The sequence below is a fragment of the Oncorhynchus gorbuscha genome, linkage group LG06 (genome assembly GCF_021184085.1).
Source record: "Oncorhynchus gorbuscha isolate QuinsamMale2020 ecotype Even-year linkage group LG06, OgorEven_v1.0, whole genome shotgun sequence".
Lineage (NCBI taxonomy): Eukaryota > Metazoa > Chordata > Actinopteri > Salmoniformes > Salmonidae > Oncorhynchus > Oncorhynchus gorbuscha.
This window is the reverse complement of record NC_060178.1, coordinates 71,072,585-71,094,249: the sequence shown is the minus strand read 5'-3', so window position 1 is coordinate 71,094,249 and position 21,665 is coordinate 71,072,585. Positions and strand designations below refer to the sequence as shown.

Sequence of the window (21,665 nt, the reverse complement as noted above, 5' to 3'; positions counted from 1 at the left end):
CCAAACCAATAAATTATTTATTTCTGTCTGCCAGAAATACCAGTGTTGTAAAGTACTTAAGTAAAAATACATGAATGTACTACTTAAGTATTTTCTTGGGGTTTCTGTACTTTACTATTTATATTTTTGAAAACGTTTTACTTTTACCTCACTACATTCCTAAATAAATTAATGTACTTTTTACTCCATACATGTTTCCTGACACCCAAAAGTACTCATTACATTTTGAAAGCTTAACAGAACAGGAACATGGTCCAATTCACACACTACATCAAGAGAACATCCCTTGTCATCCCTACTGCCTCTGATCTGGCGAACTCACTAAACACAAATGCTTTGTTTGCAAATTATGTCTAAGTTTTGGAGTGTTTCCCTGGCTATGTGTAAATTAATTAAAAAAATATAAAAAATGTGCAGTTTGGTTAATATAAGAAATTTGTAATAATTTATAGTTTTACTCTTAAAACTTAAGTATGTTTTTGCAATTGCATTTACTTTTAAAAGCAAATACTTTCAGACTTTTACTCAAGTAGTATTTTACTGGGTGACTTACTTTTGTCATTATATATTAAGGTATCTTTACTTTTACTCAAGTATGACAATTGGGTACTTTGTCCACCACTGAGAAATACAATACATTGGTTGGAATCTTGCCAAACCATTTCATTCCCCTCTTGCTCAGTGATTGTATCCAATCCAAATATTCAACTAGCCATTTCAGATCTTAATTATTGCTCAGAATCCCTTCATCTCAATTTCCCCTAGCATCTTAGGACCTCAATATTTCACAATTTGATATAATTATTCTAAATTGCAAAATAACAATTTGTTTCACTAAATTACAGACGGCTTACGATGTTACGATTTTTGCCATATTTTCTAAAACAGAGATAATACTGTGATTTAACTGAAACAGGTGAGCTGTACAGAAAGCTTATGTCAAAATCAGTGTCTTCACAATTCCATCAGAGCACTTTAATGTCATATTATGATCTGGCAATCAAGAGGTGAGAGGAGAATGAATCGGAAACTTAATTGTGCACAAGACAGACTACCAATTTGCATTGGTAACATCTGATAGGGGTTGGAAGAACAACTGTCTGGATCAGACACATGCACAGATAGGGCTTCTCTTTCTCTCCCTCTCTCCCCCTGGTACACAAGGAGGGATGGCACCAGCACAGACTCTATACCTCTTATCTCTGAATGGTATGAACTATGGAGGGTCTGACAAGACAAACTGTGCAGCCGTTGAGAGGAATAGTAATGATCAAATGCTCTGTATGGACTAATCCAATAATGTGCACCTTTCCTTCACGGGACATTTCTTTTCTTCCACCACAAAAAAAAATCATTACAAGACAGAAATGAGGAAATGTGTGTAGCAGAAGGTGCATAAATGAATCCGTGTCTATCAAGAAAACACTTCACCTTGCTCCACCCTAGGACAACATTTGAACGTGAAATGTAATTTCCGTATGCATTCTAGCAGAGTGCCTGATATTATGTCTGACATGCTGAAGATGTGGTTCATTAGGTGTGTCAAAGAACTAGCGAGGCGGAGAGAAACAAACAAAGGTAGGCAAGAAAACAAGCAGGATAAAAGACAAATTGAATATGACGGACATTTCACGGCCAACTTAACAAAATAAACTCTGCTATGAATTCTGTTGGGTTCGTTTGACAAAAACCTAATCACTTTACATTTGATTTAGCCTTGCTGTGGAATCATTTGACATGAACACATTTAAAACTCAATTATAAGCTAACTGTAAAAAATCTCTTTACAATTAACCTATGTGACAAGCTTGATAAACTACAGTACATTTTCCAAACTATGTTTTTGTTACTTGAAATAACACATTTATCTGAGAATTCCATTTGTCACTGATTTCAAATCAAATCAAAATGTATTAGTCACATGTGCCGAATACAACAGGTGTAGGTAGACCTTACAGTGAAATGCTTACTTTCAAGCCCCTTACCAACAATGCAGTTAAAAAATGTATACATAAGAATTAGAGATAAAAGTAACAGGTAATAAAAGAGCAGCAGTAAAATAACAATAACAGTTCCTTTTTAACTTGACTCCCTCTAAGGAGAAGATGAAGAATAAATATTCAGCTGATTACTCACAAAGCAGTAGATTTGTGGTCTGGATCAGACACATGCACAGATAGGGCTCTACTTGTGCAGAGCATATCCCCCTTTGCCATTCCAATCTCCAAAGTGCCCTTTCTGGTGGTGGTAGAATTTCCCCCAAAATGCTTTTTTGTTGTTGTTCTGAACCCACTGCCCGCCAGTTGTTGTTAAATCCTCATCAATGCTTCAAAATCAATCATTATTGATTGTTGATGTTGGCCAATGAACAGTCATCTGCATTGGCACACAAAGGCAGGCACGCATATCCAGATTAGTGACCAGAAATCACTTTTAATGTCCTCCAGTTTTGTCTGACAAAAACAGAGTAGGCATACGTTTATATATCCATGTAAAATACAGTTTAGAAATCTACTACGGAGGCATCTTTGGCAGAACAATAATAGGCTACCAGTCAATTCGATTGGTCATGTTCATATTTCAGATGGGCCTAGTTTGGGTGGCTACTGACCACTGGCGTACCGGAAACCCCCCAAAGGCGGGGCGGCCCAAGAGATCTGGGGAACCATGCACCTGTCTGACACCGCTGTCAATATTTTAAATTGAATACATGATTTAGACAGTAGCCCTCCAAAAAGTAATTCACAAACCTTTTTCATTTCCATATGTAGTAGGAAGCCAAGTACTTGTTTCTTGGGCTTCAATAATTTGTCTGATAAAAGTGCCTCAGGACTTAAAAAATAAATAATTGAATGCCAGTGTAATGAGTGAAGCTTACTCGGGTGTTCAAAAGCGCATACAAAACCTTGCAGAGACCCTATCCAACTGACAATTTTGTAGAAGAAAAATATAAACTATGGAACCAAGACTTAAAAATAACTGATATTGGCACAAGATGGAGGGAGTTCATAACTAATGAAATTACAGTTAACAAAAATGCTTAATTCAGTATAAACTAATGTATAGAGTTTATTATACAAGAGACAATTCACAAACTCTACAGCAAAACGCCAGAGTCATGTCTTAGATCTAAAACTAACAATGACTCAATAATCCATACCTTCTGGGAATGATATAAAGTCCTAAAGTTATGGGCAGAGTTAGAAAATTGGCTGTCAGAAGTATTACATTGGAAATTTACTGTCTGCATATTTCAAGTGCAGACAGTGCTTGGCATATGAGGGTGCAGTGAGAAACCCGAAGGGTTGGACAATACCTTTCTCATCAATCTTCTTGATGAAATATATACTTAAAAACAGAAAATTAACTCAATGGTAAGGTCAAATGGTTTTAATCTAAATGTTGAAAGTGAGAGAAACAAAATGGGTCATGTGGTTTGAGGTCATGTGTTGGAGAGTGAGCGCTGGCAATGTGAGCAGGTGGGTATTGGTAGGGGTGATGTGGATGTTTGTGTGCATCTGTATGTTTTGTACGGTACAATTTATGTTATTTTAAGAAAATCGTTTAATACATTTTTTACATATCAGAACGAGAGCATAATACTTTTTAGGTAGTTCTTAATTTGTTTTAGTTTAGAAAACGATCTCTCCGACAGAAGCGATAGGTACTGGTATGGATTGATTGCCGTGGCAACATCAGGGAAACTGGGCAGAAGGGGAGTGGTGCTTTACAGCAGTCCTGCAACATCTTTTAATGAGACTCACATTCCCCTTAATTTGCAGCCTCAACACAATAAAGAAAGCCAATAGATTGGCAGATGCAAACAGATTATCATCTTTAGAGGATAACAGTTATTTGAGAGCTCAAATAAGCGGTTTGCGATTTTGTTCATACTGGTGAATCGGCGTTTGAGATGTGTGGTTGCAATATCCACAGTCCCTTATGTCTGGTATATCTTGGCATGCATCATGCAAGACTAAGTTGAAATGGTTTACAACCCTGTCTGGGTTGTCAATACTCCGTGTAGAAAACAGTCAGGCCCGCAATCTGGACCTACAGGCCGTGGTGAAAGCATTTGACACAAGAATACAAGGTGACGCAGTCATATACTGTAGCTACTATAGACCCCTATATAGAAAATGGTTTTGCAAACTTGACATCCAGGGTTTTAAGCACAAAAACATTCTATCCAAGCTGGGAGAGAGCGCGAGGATGGCTCACAACATGCAGGTTCAGGTAGGCAGTTGAAACAAATCTATTGTTTGCTGATTACAAAAATGTATTTTACAATCTGCAATGTTAGAATTTCCATCTTCCATTATTGAACAAGTAAATACAATGTTCCCGCTAGCCAAGCAGTTTACATCGTGTAAAACTTAGTGAAATGTTAAACTTAACATGAGAAAATGATGGCCAAATAGGCCTACCAATATACATCTATCCATTAGTTAAAGCAAAGTTATAGGCTGCATTGGTAGACTAGCGGTCGAGCCACTAACATAAAGGTCACTGGTTCGAATACCCAAGCAACAAGGTGAAAAATCAGCCGATGTGCCCTTGAGCAAAGCACTTAACCCTAATTTGCTCCAGGGGCACTGTACTACTATGGCTGACCCTGTAAAACAACACATTTCATTGCACCTATCCGGTGTATGTGACTATAAAACATCATTATTATTTATTTTTTATATGCCCTGGCACCACAGATTGCCTACCATGGATTCGATTGGCAGCCTCACAGACATGTCACAATTTCAGCACCATGGTCAGTGATTGGTAGTCTCTACTTTGTGAGTGGCTGTCTGGATGACTCATGCCATTTATCTAAATAATTACATTACGCCAGTCCTACTGGCTATATGTCTAAAGATAAGCAGCTGTAATAATGCAGTGCCTTCAATATTATGGGATGAAGATTTAACATTCTGGTCAATTTACAACAATATTTTTGAGGAAGAACAAGGCTACCCGGATGGCAACGAGTACTCTGTAGGCAGGCTACCCTCCAAAGTGATGGCACAGTGCAGACAGAATATACTTTCCATCCAATCCTGAAACCTTTGCTACAAATAGGCCATATGACTTTGAACTCTGAACTCCAGAAAAGTGACATGATATACCTCTAGTTTATTATTGGATGATAAAATTAATACATTTCTGTTCCAAATACAGGTGTAGTCTATCTTGCCTTCTGAAAATGTATCAATGTTTATGGCTGTAATGACAAGATACATTTACACAGTGATTGTGTGTGCATGCTCGCGTGTGAACACGTGCATGTGCGTGGGTCGCAAGTTTTGTACCACTCGTTTTTGTGGGTAGCGGGTCAAAAAGTTTGAAAACATGACAGTGGCAACAAATGGAGTTGGGTTGGATATAGCAATAGTAATTGTAGGCTACAGTATTTCTTACGATCTTGTGTTTTGACTGGAATTTTGTGGTTATTGTTAATACTGTAAGTGCAGTATTTATTCCAGTTCAAAACAGTTTAGCAAAATACTTTACTCCCCTCTTCTTGTAATAATTGCTCAATGGGTCTGTGACTACAGTTGCAGGATTTCTTTGGAGGGATGCCCTTTTTTTTGGAGAACATTCCCCCCCAAAAGGACTGTCTGTGCACGGCCCTGGTCTGGATGGCTCTATTGTGTGGGACATGGGTGTATGTGAGCAGCCTGATTAACACTGGGTGTTTATTTTACAAAGGATAAAAGACAACCCAAACAGAAAACCAAGGTTACTAGTTAGAATCCATGAGCTAAGGTGACAAATCTGTCAATGAGCACTTGAGGAAGGAATTTACACCTAATTACTCCAGGGTCACTGTTGATAATGAGGTGTCTCAGGGAGAGTGGGATATGCAAAAAACAATTCCAATTCACATATATATTAATATGCAAGGTTTATACAGTGGTACTGCAGTGGTACTGCGCATTTGGACCAAATTAGTAGGGCTGTGACAATACCAGTATCACAATATTTTTTCCATGACAAAAATGAAAACACGAACAGACCAGGCTTTTTGGTCCTTTATAAACCTGCTATATGTAAAATATTCTGTGCTATAGTTTGGAAAATAAATCAAATGTGACTGAATGACAACATAATTTTGTTAGTTTCCAACATTAGGTCTGTTTTCCTAAAGAAGCTACATCCAGTTTGTGATTTGTTTCCTTGCCACGATAGTAACGAGTATGGCGATACTGGTATCTCACAAAGACAATATTGAAAAAAGTTCAGAAAATAAACTTTGATATTTCTATTTCTTAATATACTCAGAGAAAGGTATTGTAACCAAATATTGAGTTAAAAATGCCAAAACAAATTGACTGATTAGTACGCCACAAATTAAAATAAACAACCTATTAATGTTTCATTTGGAGTATCAAATCAATATTGTGAGCAAGTACATTAGCTCTGAATAATAAACAAACCATCCAATACAGCCAACTGCTTGTTTGATGAGAACACAGTAGCAAATTACTGTAATTGAGAGTTTGGCAGTGGCTTGGCTCTGTCCCGCTGAAACTCTCAATATCTCTTTCCTTCTCTGTCTCTCCCACTCCCTCTATCCCTCTTCTTTCCAGACTCTCTCTGTATACTATCACTCCACACACAGCTGGCTGGCCCTGGATTCCCCTTGGCTGGAGTGGAGGCTGCTTTGGATCCACAAGCTGTCATATAAGGGCAGGGTACAACAGGTCTCTTTCTCTCCCTCTCCCACTCACCCTCCCTGCCTCCCATTCGCTTGTTCTTGCTCTCACTTCCTCACAAAATGATGGACAGCTAGGCCTTATTGATTTATTTACATAGATCAGAGAGAGAGCAGGCACAGAAAAGGGCTTCATATATTAACCATGAATCCAAATTCCCTGGACTCGTACTGTCAGAGAAAGAGAAATGCATCAGCACAGGAGAGCTGCCTGAAGTGGACCAGCCCTCAACACGTACATTAGAGAAGAATAGAAATGTGAATGTTGTTAGTACAGCTTCCACATCTACAGGAGAGTGCATGGATGTCAAGTTTGCAACTACTAAAACAATTGAAGACAACTACAAACCAATCAAATAATCAATATTCCAATCAATGTGCTATTAATAATAACTGTTTGTATAGTGCTTATCAAGACAAGTAAAAGTCCTTCACATCATAAAATAATAGTACTAACTAAGAAACAAAAGCAAGAGGAAGGAAAAATATTAATACAAAAATAAGATAAAAATCATACATCGAAATCATACATTAAAAGCATATTAAGTGTGTCTTTAGCCGGGATAAAAGAATAATCTGAATCTGCAAGTCTGATATCTTTAATGGCAGACCATTCCAAAGTCTAGGGGACCTAATGGCAAATGCCCAGTCTCCTTTTTCAACCAAGACTTTGGAATGGTCAACACATTCCTGCCAGAGGATCTCAGGCTGCATCCTGGCTCATAGGTAGATAAAATATCTGAGATATAGGATGGGACTAAACCAAGCCTACGCTTAAATGTGATTAACAACATTTTTAAATGTATTCTAAAAGTGACTGGTAGCCAATGTAAAGAAGCTGAAAAATACTGTATGTGTGATATGGTTACATTTCCTATGGTTACATTAAGACGAATGACGCCTGTTAAATTAAAAGCTGAGCTGCAACGTTTTGAACTGTAGACGATGGAGTGATTTCTGACAGACATGTATACAAAGAGTTACAGTAATCTAGGAGTGAGGAAATAAAAGCAGGTAGAAGTCTCTCCAGATCAGTGACTGAGATAAAATACTTGACTTAACCACATTTCTTATATAAAAAAATGCAGCTTGGGGTTTAGGTCAGGGTCAAAGAAGACAAAAGGATTTCTGGACATATGCTTTACATTCATGGACAAATGACCAGGTTACCTGCAATGTGAGTTCAAGCAAGATGGGGGGGGGGATACAACAGCCTCAGATTTTTTTATCGTTGAGCTGGAATAAATGGTCACATTTCCAACATTTGATGTCAGCAAGAGAATTGTGAAAGGTACCTACGCTAACTTGGTCACTGGGTCGGATTGGTAAATCGAGCTGCGTGTCATCCACAAGGAAGTGAAACTGAAAGGTAGCCTACTGGTTAGAGTGTTGGGCCAGTAATAGACCATCCTCTGCCCCCAGCTGTGCCCTCGACACCATATGTGATTTGATTGCCCCCCCATCTATCTTCTGAGCTCGTGCTATTAGGTGACCTAAACTGGGACATGTTTAAAACACCCCGGCCATCCTACAATCTAAGCTTGATGCCCTCAATCTCACACAATTTATCAATGAACCTACCAGATATAACCCCAAATCTGTAAACACGGGCACCCTCATAGATATCATCCTAACTAACTCACCCTCCAAATACACCTCTGAAGTTTTCAACCAAGATCTCAACGATCACTGCCTCATTGCCTGCATCCGTAATGGGTCTGCGAGCAAACGAGACCACCCTTAATCACTGTCAAACGCTCCCTAAAACACTTCTGCGAGCAGACCTTTCTAATCGACCTGGCCGGGGTATCCTGGAATGACATTGAACTAATCCCGACAGTAGAGGATGCCTGGTTATTCTTTAATAAAAGTGCCTTCCTCACCATCTTAAATAGGCATGCCCCATTCAAAAAATGTAGAACCAGGAATAGATATAGCCCTTGGTTCACTCCAGACCTGTCTGCCTTGACCTGCACAAAAACATCCTGTGGCGTACTGCATTAGCATCGAATAGCCCCCGTGATATGCAACTTTTCATGGAAGTTAGGAACCAATATACACAGGCAGTTAGGAAAGCTAAGGCTAGGTTTTTTAAACAGAAATTTGCATCCTGCAGTAAAAACTCAAAAAAGTTCTGGGACACTGTAAAGTCCATGGAGAATAAGAGAACCTCCTTCCTGCTACCCACTGCTCTGAGGCTAGGAAACACTGTTACAACCAACAAATCCACTATAATTGAGAATTTCAATAAGCATTTCTCTACGGCTGGCCATGCTTTCCACCTAACTAACCCTACCCGGTCAACTGCCCGGCACCCTCCACGGCAACCCGCCCAAGTCCCCACCATTTCTCCTTCAGCCATATCCAGATAGCCGATGTTCTGAAAGAGCTGCAAATCTGGACCCCTATAAATCAGCTGGGCTAGACAATCTGGACCCTCTCTTTCTAAAATGATCTGCCGAAATTGTTACAACCCCTATTACTAGCCTGTTCAACCTCTCTTTTGTATCATCTGAGATTATCCAAAGATTGGAAAGCTGCCGCGGTCATCCCCCTCTTCAAAGGGGGAGACACACTAGATCCAAACTGCTACAGACCAATATCTATTCTACCCTGCATATTTAAGGTCTTCGAAAGCCAAGTTAACAAACAGATTACTGACCATTTAGAATCACATTGTACCTTCTCCGCTATGCAATCTGGTTTCTGAGCTGGTCATAGGTGCACCTCAGCCACGCTCAAGGTCCTTAACGATTTCATAACTGCAACTGATACGAGACATTACTGTGCATCTGTATTCATCGACCTGGCCAAAACTTTAGACTCTGTCAACCACCACATTCTTATTGGCAGACTCAACAGCCTTGGTTTCTCAAATGATTGCCTCGCTTGGTTCACCAACTACTTCTCTGATAGAGCTCAGTGCGTCAAATCGGAGGACAAGTTGTCCGGACCTCTGGTAGTCTCTATGGGGGTGCCACAGGGTTCAATTCTCGGGCGGACTCTCTTGTCTGTATACATCAATGATGTCGCTCTTGCTGCTGGTGATTCTCTGATCCACCTCTACGCAGATGACACCATTCTGTATACTTCTGGCCCTTCTTTGGACACTGTGTTAACTAACGTCCAGACGAGCTTCAATGCCATATAACTCTCCTTCCATGGCCTCCAACTGCTCTAAAACACAAATAAAACTAAATGCATGCTATTCAACCGATCATTGCCCGCACCTGCCCGATCATCCAGCATCACTACTCTGGACGGCTCTGACTTAGAATACGTGGATAACTACAAATACTTAGGTGTCTGGTTAGACTGTAAATGCTCCTTCCAGACTCACATTAAGCATCTCCAATCAAAAATTAAATCTAGAATCGACTTCCTATTTCGCAACAAAGCTTCCTTCACTCATGCTGCCAAACATATCCTCGTAAAACTGACCAACCTACCGATCCTTGACTTTGGCGATGTCATCTATAAAATAGCCTCCAACCCTCTACTCGACAAACTGGATGTAGTCTATCACAGTGCCATCCGTTTTGCCACCAAAGCCCCATACACTACTCACCACTGTGACCTATCGTTGGCTGGCCCTCACTTCATACTCATCGCCAATCCCACTAGCTACAGAATATCTACAAGTCTCTGCTAGGTAAAGCCATGCCAAGCTCACCACAGCAGCACCCACTCGTAGCACGCACTCCAGCAGGTATATCTCACTGGTCACCCCCAAAGCCAATTCCTCCTTTGGTCGTCTTTCCTTCCAGTTCTCTGCTGCCACTGACTGGAACAAACTGCAAAAATCACTGAAGCTGGAGATTCCCATCTCCCTCACTAGCTTTAAGAACCAGCTGTCAGAGCAGCTCACAGATCACTGCACCTGTTCTTAGCCCATCTGTATACAGCCCATCTATCTACCTCATCCCCATACTGTATTTATTTATTTTGCTCGTTTTGCACCACAGTATCTCTACTTGCACATCCATCTTCTGCACATCTACCATTCCAGTGTTTAATCGCCATATTGTAATTACTTCGCCACCATGGCCTATTTATTGCCTTACCTCCCCTTATTTGACCTAATTTGCACTCACTGTATATACAGTGGGGCAAAAAAGTATTTAGTCAGCCACCAATTGTGCAAGTTCTCCCACTTAAAAAGATGATCATTTGCAAATTAATTAATTAAAAATGTCATGCATTGTCACATTATGTCTTGTTCCTGTTCTTTCTCTTCACTCCGTCTCCCTCTGCTGGTCATATTAGGTTACCTTCTCTTCCTCTCCTTCCCCCAGCTGTTCCTCATCTTCTCTAACTACCTCGTTCACCCTTTTCCCACCTGTTCCCTTTTTCCCTCTGATTAGGTCTCTATTTCTCTCTCTGTTTCTGCTTCTGTCTTTGTCAGATTCTCGTTTGAGTTTCTCATGCCAGAACCAAACTATCGTCTCGTTTGCTTCACCCTTGTCCCGTCCTGTCGGAATCTGCCTGTTCATCTGATACTATGTGTGATCAGGTACCTCTGTCCTATACGACCCACGCCTACCCAGAGAGACCAGCAGTCTGTCGCCGCTAACCCAGCTATTCTCCTCTGCTGCTAAGAAGGGGACTCTTCTGAAAATATCAGAAGGACTTTATGATTCATTTGTCGCCCTCTCTGCGGGTTGTCTATTTTGCCATTATATACGTCTGAAGAGGATCTATGTCTTCCCTGTGTTTTGACATTAAAGGACTCTGTATTTGTTAAACCGCTTTTGGGTCCTCACTCACGTGCATAACAAAAAATCCTACAATGTGATTTTCTGGATTTCTTTTCCTCGTTTAGTCTGTCATAGTTGAAGTGTACCTATGATGAAAATTACAGGCCTCTCTCATCTTTCTAAGTGGGAGAACTTGCACAATTGGTGGCTGACTAAATACTTTTTTTGCCCCACTGTAGACTTTGTTTTCTTTTTTTCTACTGTATTAATGACGGTATATTTTGTTCATACCATGTGTAACTCTGTGTTGTTGTGTGTCAAACTGCTATGCTTTATCTTGGCCAGGTCGCAGTTGCAAATGCTAACTTGTTCTCAACTAGCTTACCTGGTTAAATAAAGGTGAAAAAACACACACACACAAAAACAAGGCAGTTAACCCACTAGGCCCTCATTGTAAATAAGAATTTGTTCTTTAACTGACTTGCCTAGTAAAATAAAAATAACATAATGCGGAGGATGTCACCAAGGAGAAGCATATAAAAGGATGGGGCCCAGAATTGATCCCTGGGGGACAATATAATGAATAGGTGCTGGGTACAATACTACACTACCCATGCTCACTGAGAAACATCTTCCACATAAAGATGACCTGAACCAGTTGAAGACAACACCAAAGAATCCCATCCACCTCTCCAGCCGGTCAATAAAGATGATATGATCAATAATGTCAAACGTGGCACTGAAATCCAAAAGAACTAGAAGAGAGCATTTACCAGCATCGGCAGCCAACAGAAGGTCATTATTGACTTTCAATAAAGCAGTCTCCGTGATGTGAAGTGAGCAGAAGCCCAACTGGAATTTTTAAAATAAATTGTTCATACTCATACCTGAGCCACCATTTGCTTGAAAACAACTTTTCTAAAATCTTGTATAAAAAATTAAGCTTAGAAATACTCACAGGACAGTTTATTAGGTACACCCATCTAGTACAGGGTCAGACCCCCCTTTGCCTCTAGAACAGCCTGAATTTCACAAGTGTCGGAAACGTTAGTTTTGCTCAATAGGCATCAAAGGGACCTAGCGTGTGCCAGGAAAACATTCCCCACACCAGTACACCACCAGTCTGTATTGACTTGAAAAAGTCTATATTTGGACTAATTGTAGACATAATTAAAAATAATGCCATTTTAGATTAGATGCTTTTTTCATTAATTAGGCTATTTTCTTTTGAACCATATGGTGTGTCTACTAGAAACTCAAGGACAATATGGACACAGATATATAAAAGAAAATACTAGTTATAGTTTAGTAGAACATGTTCTCAGTCAACTTACCTGGTACAATAACGGATAAATAAATAAAAACAGAAGTTCTCAAACATTTTGGGTCTGGGACCACATTTGTGATAACAAATTCATCAGAACTTCGGTAGAGCATGGCAGGATGAACCAAATCTCGGGCCCTGGGGAGGAACATTTTAAATGCATTTATGTTCCAAAAACATTGGGGAATACAAGAAGTATTGAGTTGAAAAATGTATGAATTGATGGAGTACTGTGGACACTAATATACCTGTGAGCCTCCCAGGCCCATGTTGCCTGGGGTTAAAGGTCCAATGCAGCCATTTTTATCTCAATATCAAATCATTTCTGGGTAATAATTAAGTACCTGACTGTGAATGTTTTCAATTAATATTGTCAAAAATAAAAAATAGCTTCTTCGCAAATAATTTTGTTTGGACTGTCTGTGAATGGTCTGAGTGGGGAGCGGAAAACTGAAAACTAGCCTGTTTCTTATTGGTTTCTCACAAAATGTACTGTCAGGCAGGCAAAAACTCAATCCCACTAAAACAGGCTGACATTTCAGGCTTTTTCAAACAGCTCCCACACTAAAAGGGCATTATCATAATGTTCATAAATTCACAGTATTTTTCCAACATCAGTGTGGAAATATAAATAAAACACAGGAAAATCTAGTTTGACTCCACTAGACCTTCAAGAACATAAAATATTTAAAAAATGAAATGTATTTTTTTTTATATAAATACTTTGAGATCTGTCCGTGGACCCCCTGAAGTATGTTGGATCCTACTTTGAGAACCCCTGGTCTAGTAGGGACCACATCCAAAGGGCAGGAGGTGGTCTTCATGAGAGCAACAGTATGAAGGAGGGATATTTGCTCAAAGGAACAAAAGTAACTAGTAGACGGTCTCAAAATAATTTCCTCAAGTGCCTCCTGACCAGAAAGGCTGGTATGGGGCCTGGCTACTGTCAACCTGGGATCTAATCTTTTCTATATTTTCTGTAAAGAATCGTAAAAACAGTTTGCAGAGATCAGGGAATGCGAGCATGTCACTGTTGGGGGGGGGGGGGTCATTTTTCAATGATCCAGCTAAACTGTGTATTTAGCTCCATTGTAATTATTGTTCCTTTAAATAGCAGCCCAAACATTGGGAATAAAACGTGTTTTCTTTTATTTGTTTGGAATGAGGGAGGGGCACGCCAAGTTACTTGATGCAATGTTTATTTTCCCCAGGGCCATTTCTGTGAAGCTAAGTGGGCCTTGTGAGTGCAGAGCAGCAGTAGACAGTAGAGACAGCAGCCAGTCACCTCAAAAGGCCCCTACTCTTACCCTTTCTAGGAGAAACAGAGCTATAAAGAGAAGGCTATACAGGCAATATACCTTAATAAAGTGTTTCTAAAACCTGCAGTACATGAACCAGCGAATCTGAATGATATTTGCTCGCCAGTCACCTTCAGGTTAGTTGATACTGATTTCATCCCATATGCCAACAGGGATTCTTTCATCGACTTTCATATGGATTGCATAGGTCGATCCTTGAGCATCATGCTACTATGTTGATGAACAACCAACCATGTGTTTACAATAAAGGAATGATCTGCAGACTTCAGAGACCTTCAACAATACTTCACAGGTATTTCAAACGAACCCCCTCTTCAGTGAGTTCTCTTGCCATTGGGCCATTCCATCTATATTCCAACAGTGCTTCTACCCCTGCATGGAAAGGAAAACAAAAATGTGCTTAAAAATAATATTCCCCAATAGGTGAGGAGATTTCCAACCCCCCTTAGGTAAAAAGCCTTTCTGAAAAGAGATGTCAACTCCAAAACCAGTGGCATGGACTTTTTAATTTGACTGCATTGAGAATAATAGTGCAAGATAGCCAATCTCATGGTCTGCTCTGTGAATTAGACATAAAGATGAAGACTAATGATAATGTGTTTGGCCATCTGACTGCAGTAAACAGAGCTACCTACTGAAATGCATTGGAAAATAATTGGAACAAGAATGATACCTTTCCTCAAGAGAGGCCTTTGTTGTGTAGGAGGTTTAGAGTTAAATAAGAATTTGAGACCCTCACTCCATAATTTTTCCTCAGGAAAAAATAAATAAATGCAACAATTGTGCCAATGTACAGTACAATGGACCTTTACAGCTTCAATGAAATAGGTGAAGGATGGAAATATTCTCACATAAATAACACATGGAATACCTCACCTTTATAGCAAGAACAGCAAACCAGCTTTGTCTGAGCAACAATGGGCCAACCTGCCCCACTTAAGCCAGACAAGGGTGTATTATTACTCAGTACCACACAATATAAAACACTCCTGAGTGGCACAGTGGTCCAACGCAAAGCATCGCAATGCTAGAGGCGTCACTACAGACCCTGGTTTGATCCTGGGCTGTATCACAACCGGCCGTGACCGGGAGTCCCATAGGGCGGCGCACAATTGGCCCAGTGTAGTCCAGGTTAGGGGAGGGTTTGGTGTCTTAACTGACTTGCCTAGTTAAATAAAAATCCATGATCATATCAGGCTGTTGCAACCTTCCCATGGAACCATCCATCAACAGAACAAAGCCAAAATAGATTTTACCTACAGTATATTGACTGCAACACATACCAACCACAAAACCTGTACTGGGCAATTCCACATTAATGGACCCCTTCTATTTTAACTAAACCTTCCATACATATTTGCCCATTGTAGAATTTAAATAAAAGTGACTTTTTTGACCTGAATGCCAAAACATTTAAGAGATAAAGGTGGTCAAAGTTGACCCAGCCCACCATACCATGAGACATTCATTTCTTCATCACTTAACCCAATGAGTCCCACCATAACGCCGGTGCGCTTTGAACTTCTAACACCTTTTAAACATTTGTCTTGTTTTTTGGGGACTGATGGGCTTAAAAGCTTGGTTGTCAAACTATTTTATAATTTCTGGAAAAAAGTTACATATATATTTATATACAGTACCAGTCAAAAGTTTGGACACTACTCATTCAAGGGTTTTCCTTTATTTAAACTATTTTCTACATTGTCTAAATAATAGTGAAGACATCAAAACTATGAAATACCACATTTGGAATCATGTAGTAACCAAAAAAAGTGTTAAACAAATCAAAATATTTTATATTTGAGATTCTTCAAAGTAGCCACTCCTTGCCTTGATGACAGCTTTGCACACTCTTTTTCAATTCATGTTAATATTTCTAGCTACTTTTTAAGATAATACCTGAAGTCAACTTGTGCAATACGATAAAGCAGATAAAGCAGATTGCTTTCATAATTTGACCAGTGAAATGAAGAAGCTTACCGTAGTTCCCCAGAACAGTTGAGCCAGTCACGTGTTTGTTTGTAAATAGCACAACAGGAGAAAGCAGGAGTTGGTGAGTCCATAGTAGAGGTCTTCACGGGTCCTTTCCGAAATGGACCTGGGGATTTCCCAGTATGCATAAATCACATTTTTAAATAAAGAGACCCGTTCCGAATGGACCTGAAGAGAACTAGACCCATTCTGTATATACCTTGTCGGAATCCAGACCGGACCAATCCGAGTGCGGGAAGTAGCAGAAAAGTAATTTAAGCTACTTTATTAACCAGAGCTTATAAAGCGTGAGAGGAGGGAGAGGTGCCGCTCTAGCAGGCGGGGGAGTGGCCATACTGTAAGAAAGTGACAAGGTGAACAGGGAGGAGGGAAAGACGAGAGACAGCAACCAACCAAGCCGACTTGCGCTATAGTAGACTAAAAGCTGCCATAGCTACGTTATTTATCATAAAATATGATTTCGTAGTACTTGTCCTAACTGCATCAAACTGGGAGAAGCTAATTAAGCTAAATAACGTTAGATAGCTAGGCTAAATGAGCCTGCAGTGCATGCACCTTCTCATCCTACAGTTACACATAACAACAACTCCATTCAGAATATTAAGTAGCTGCCTACATGTTGGCTCTTGGTTGTTGTAGCCTATCCTTCTCCTTTAACTTTTAATTCTGCAATTTAAATTCCATCTTCCATTGATTAGATATCTCCGAACTTTTGCCACACACAGAGTGAGGCTATATGACAGTAGCCTATTTCCACAAGAAAAAAACAGTTTGACAACACTGTTGTAAGCTTTTAAATGATATCAAATTCAAACGTTTATCTTTTCCAGTGATGAAGACATGGATGTCTCATGGTATGGTGGGGTATGCTAAATGGTTCAACTTTAAGCACCTTCATCTCCTGAAAGTTTTGGAATTCAGGTCCAAAATGTCACTTTGACCACTTCCTCCATGTGGAAACAGGTATGTAAAGGTTGTTTTTTTTAATCGAAAGAGATGCTGTCAAAAAGTGATTGAATTCAAATGGCTTTACCCATGTGCCGAACAAAAACCATTGATTTCAAAGTTTAACAAACCATACAACTCTATGCACAAGGAATACTTTAACAGTTTATACAATTCTTTTTTTTTACAAAAACACTGGAAGATGCAATGTTTGGAAACAGACTTTTGGTAAAATTTCCCTTAGTTTTAGTGACCCCGTTTTCCAAAATCTCGTAAATATCTGCTCAAAATTACATTTCAACGTTTCTATAGAAAGAAAAGGGTGTCAGCTATGGACTTGACACATTGAGTTTGAAAAAATATAATTTGGTTATTGAACTACATACAGTAAATGAAGTGTATTTACACCAAGTAAGAGAATTGTGGTTATACACCTGATCTGTACCACACAGAAATGCATAATTAGGTATGTGAATGTCATTCTCTTCATGGTGATGTATCCTAATTATGTACACAAAGGTACAAATATGCAAAATCCTCCTTTGCATATTGGGTATTATTATACACACACTGGGTATTTATTTTACTGAGCCCCACCACCAAACAAGACCAAATTTGGTTGGTCCGTACCAAATCTGAACAAATCATAGGGGTCTATGTTTCACAAGTTTGGACATCAAAATACAGCAGAGTATAGTTTAGTCAAGTAGAGTACAGTACAACACAGTAGTGTAGAGTTCAGTACAGTATACTCAACACAATTGTGCTCTACTGTGTACTGTAGTGAACTCTACTGTACAGTACTATACTCTACTTTTCATTACTGTACTCCACTGTGCGGTCCAAACTTGTAAAACATACATCTGAACAAATCACGGTCCAGACGTCTGTGGACGTTGGAATCAAGCCATGGCGGACTGACCAAATTTCAACTACTTTTCAACTTCCGGTGTTGGTCATGCTCAGTGGTGAGATGCTGGTAATAGTAAATGGAAAGAGGGGGCTCATGGGTAGGTGTCAGTAAGAGCAGAGATCTGTATATAATGACGAGATGCTCATGTCTCTGCCCTAACAATGGGAGTAGCTGTCCAAAAGGCAGGTGTCAAGCTTAAGTCTGCATATTAAGCCCATAGAAACACATTGTGCTTATTCTGGCAGATTTTGGCTAGAGCGAGCCCTCTTGCTTCGCCTCTTCCTCTCTGGTACAAGCCAGGAGAGGTGACATTAATGAGAGAGAGAGAGAGGGGAGAGGAGAGAAGAGAGAGTGGTCCAGACTTTTCACATTCTAGCTTTGACCACCAGTGGACAGAAAGAGAAAGTAAACAGTTATCAGCTGAACATAACAGTACTTCAGTGGAAGGGAGGACAGTTCAGGTGACCCAACTGTGGTTTGTAACTGATTTCCCATTGTAGCCAATTAATTTGTAGAAATTCTGTTAACGATTATTCACTAATTCTGTTACCGATTTGGTAACAGAATTTTGAGATTTAATTCATACACAAAATTGATAACAGTAAAAACACTAACTAATTGATCGGTCTACTTTTACTTCTTACTTCTGTGAACTCAGAGGAGAGAGGGAAATGTGAAAATACTGTATCTTAAAGACGGGGGTTTTTGGTAGTAGAATTTCAAGGCACAAAGCAATGTTTCTTAAAGAAGGCAGAAAAAAGCATTCATATTAGTTGTCAGGGGTCATAACTTCAATATGATTTGTTGTTTTTACGCATTTTCTATATATTTTAAGACTTTCTGGAAGATGTTTAAGAACCGTTTTCCATCAGTTTTCCATTAAATCAAAGCCTTTGAAAAATGTATATATGACTTAGATTTACCTCTCATTTCACATGTTCTTATTTTACTAGGCAAGTCAGTTAAGAACAAATTCTTATTTTCAATATCGGCCTAGGAACAGTGGGTTAACTGCCTTGTTCAGTGGCAGAACGCCAGATTTGTACCTTGTCAGCTAGGGGATTTGAACTTGCAACCTTTCGGGTACTAGCCCAACACTCTAACCACTAGGCGACCCTGCCGCATGTCGTTTTACATAGAAATGACATACTGTATCCCTTATTTTTAGTCTAGCTGCTCAGTCTCTGCATGGGAAGACATACACTGAGTATACCAAACATTAAGAACCCCTTCCTAATATTGTGTTGACCCCCCCTCCCTCTTTTGCCCTCAGAACAGCCTCAATTCATCAGGATGATGGTCAATGTTGACTTGAATGCTTCCCACAGTTGTGTCAAGTTGGCTGAATGTCCTATGGGTGGTGTCCCATACTTGATACACACAGGAAACTGTTGAGTATGAAAAACCCAGCTGCATTGCAGTTCTTGACACAAACCGGTGCGCCTGGCTCCTACTACCATACCCCATTCAAAGGCACTTAAAATGTTTTGTCTCGCCCATTCACCCTCTGAATGGCACATATACACAATCCATGTCACAATTGTCTCAAGTTATATAAATCATTCTTTAACCTGTCTCCTTCCCTTCATCTACACTGATTTAACAAGTGACATCAATAAGGAATCATAGCTTTCACCTGGTCAGTCCATGTCATGGAAAGAGCAGGTGTTCTTACATGCTAACCACACTGTTCACGTTACGAAATACATTTACATATTCAAGTTATTCAATAATTGCATCCAAACTGCTTGGTTTTACTTTTGACGTCAGACGCACTGCAAGTCCTGCCTCTCCGATCTACTCATTAGTTTTAAAGAGCATATACTGTACCCATGTGGGCGATTGAAAGCTGAACTGAGGTCCACACCCCAGTCGGTGTGTGATAGTTGGTTGCCAACTGCCATACAAAGTGCACAGACGAAGAAGACTAAATGAGGAGAGATTACTAGAAACTAAGTTTCCCCTTTTATCTGTGGATTAATTGTTAGAGTAAAGAACATACCATTATGTGTGACTCAAAATTCGACAAGGATCCAAGAAAGAAAAAAAGGACCTTGTGAATTTCAGGTAAAATAACAACCCAATGTCTGTATCCCAGGAGAAATTAGCTAGCAACAGTAGATGTCCATGAATGTTTCATATGTTCCGACCTGTCCAAAAAAATCAATATAGTTGGTTCATAGTTCATTTTGATATTTCAACCTGAGTCTCCTGATCGCATCTGGTGTGGATGGACAAAATCAACATGCCACGATGGCGCACAAGGATGCGTGAGCTTGCCCTGTGTAGTCAGCATGTTAATGTTTTGTATACTCAGTGTATTTCCCAAACACATTCCAGATATAACTGACAGAGCTTGTATAACATGCAACAATTCCCAAATAATGGCAAGCAGGTATGATTTAAGCCTCTAAACATATTTAAGTGAAACATCTTGCTTGGAATTATATTAAAATATATTTAAACCAACTTGTATTAAGGTTTAAGACAGTTGTGACACTGTCAAAATGCCCTAAAATAAAAAATAAAAGAACATTCATATGTCTTTCGATTTTTGAACATGGTAAATAAACAGTTTTTGTATAATATAATAATAACATTTAGCAGGTCCAAAATAAACAGTTACCCCTACCCTGGCGTTACAAGCGCCATGCTCTACCAACTGAGCTACAGAGGGACAAACTCCCACATGTCCTTTAAGGACACAATTCAATTCCCTTTCTCCAATAATACACGGACTGACATTATATTGCTGAAAACTAGCATGTATCATGCACAAATACAATTAAATGAAATATGAAGTGAGGCAGCAAAGTTAGTTCAGTTATTTTCAGGGACCAGTTTGCAGCAGAGGATGCTGACGAGGTTTAGCAAATAAAACAACAGCTAATGCCCTCGCAATTTCTTCCTCGAACTTAAAAAATGGCGAATGTGGAATTATAATGTAGACAATATAAAAAGGTGTGTAACAATAACTGACTAAACGAAACATGTTCCGAATGTTATAATTATCACAGTTTCTGTAATTTCGGAGAATATGACAAAGGTGCACTGCAACATTAATCAACGACATGGTGAAAATGCTTACAACAAGACCCATATAAATGAGTAACGTTAGCCTACTATAAATTCAAGCCACTTCGACCATGAAGAAAAAAACAGACCCTAATAAATAAAACTGTCTATTTGCAAAACTTAAAAACCACACAGAGTAATATTGTTCACATACTTGCACCTACCTCTTCCAAACTACGATATTCATTTACGGATAAAGCCCAGAAGGAGGATACATTTGGCGCAACGAAGCAGTCCACTTAAATTTGCCACAGTTTTATAGGTCAGTCCAAACAACGTCGCGGCTGAAGCCCTCTGACGGAGTGGCAGCACTGCAGCTCCCGCGTCGCTCTAATGTCGTCTGTTCGCTGGTCAGTGCCCTGCTAAGTACCAGACAATAATTAAGGAGGGATGGGGAATCTCCAGGAGCGCACGGGAAGTGTCTCTCCGGGTACATAACGTGTGATTGGCCATGAGGATAATGACGCACCAGCAGCCACAGCCGTCGTTTTATGCAGGATTCATTGATAATTCCGCAAGCGCTGTGAGGTATGCAAGGCTTTCTAGTGGATAAAACATTTGATACATTGGATAGGTTTCCATCCAATTGGTGACAGATTTTCATGCGAATATTCTAAAATCCGCATGAAATCCGTTTCCATCAAACGGACTTGTTGCTGATAAAATGTTGATAATTTAAATGGCAGTTTGC

General features: G+C 39.6%; 1 protein-coding gene across 1 annotated transcript in view; it reads right to left on the bottom strand.

Annotated features, from left to right (window-relative positions):
- The window catches only part of LOC124037241 (muscarinic acetylcholine receptor M3-like), a 131,997-nt gene extending 110,706 nt beyond the window's left edge, over window positions 1–21,291 (bottom strand). The window contains exon 1 of the mRNA XM_046351921.1: window positions 21,139–21,291. The gene's annotated coding sequence lies outside the window, so the exon portion shown is untranslated. The remainder of the gene's footprint in view (window positions 1–21,138) is intronic.
- Window positions 21,292–21,665: the final 374 nt, after the last annotated feature.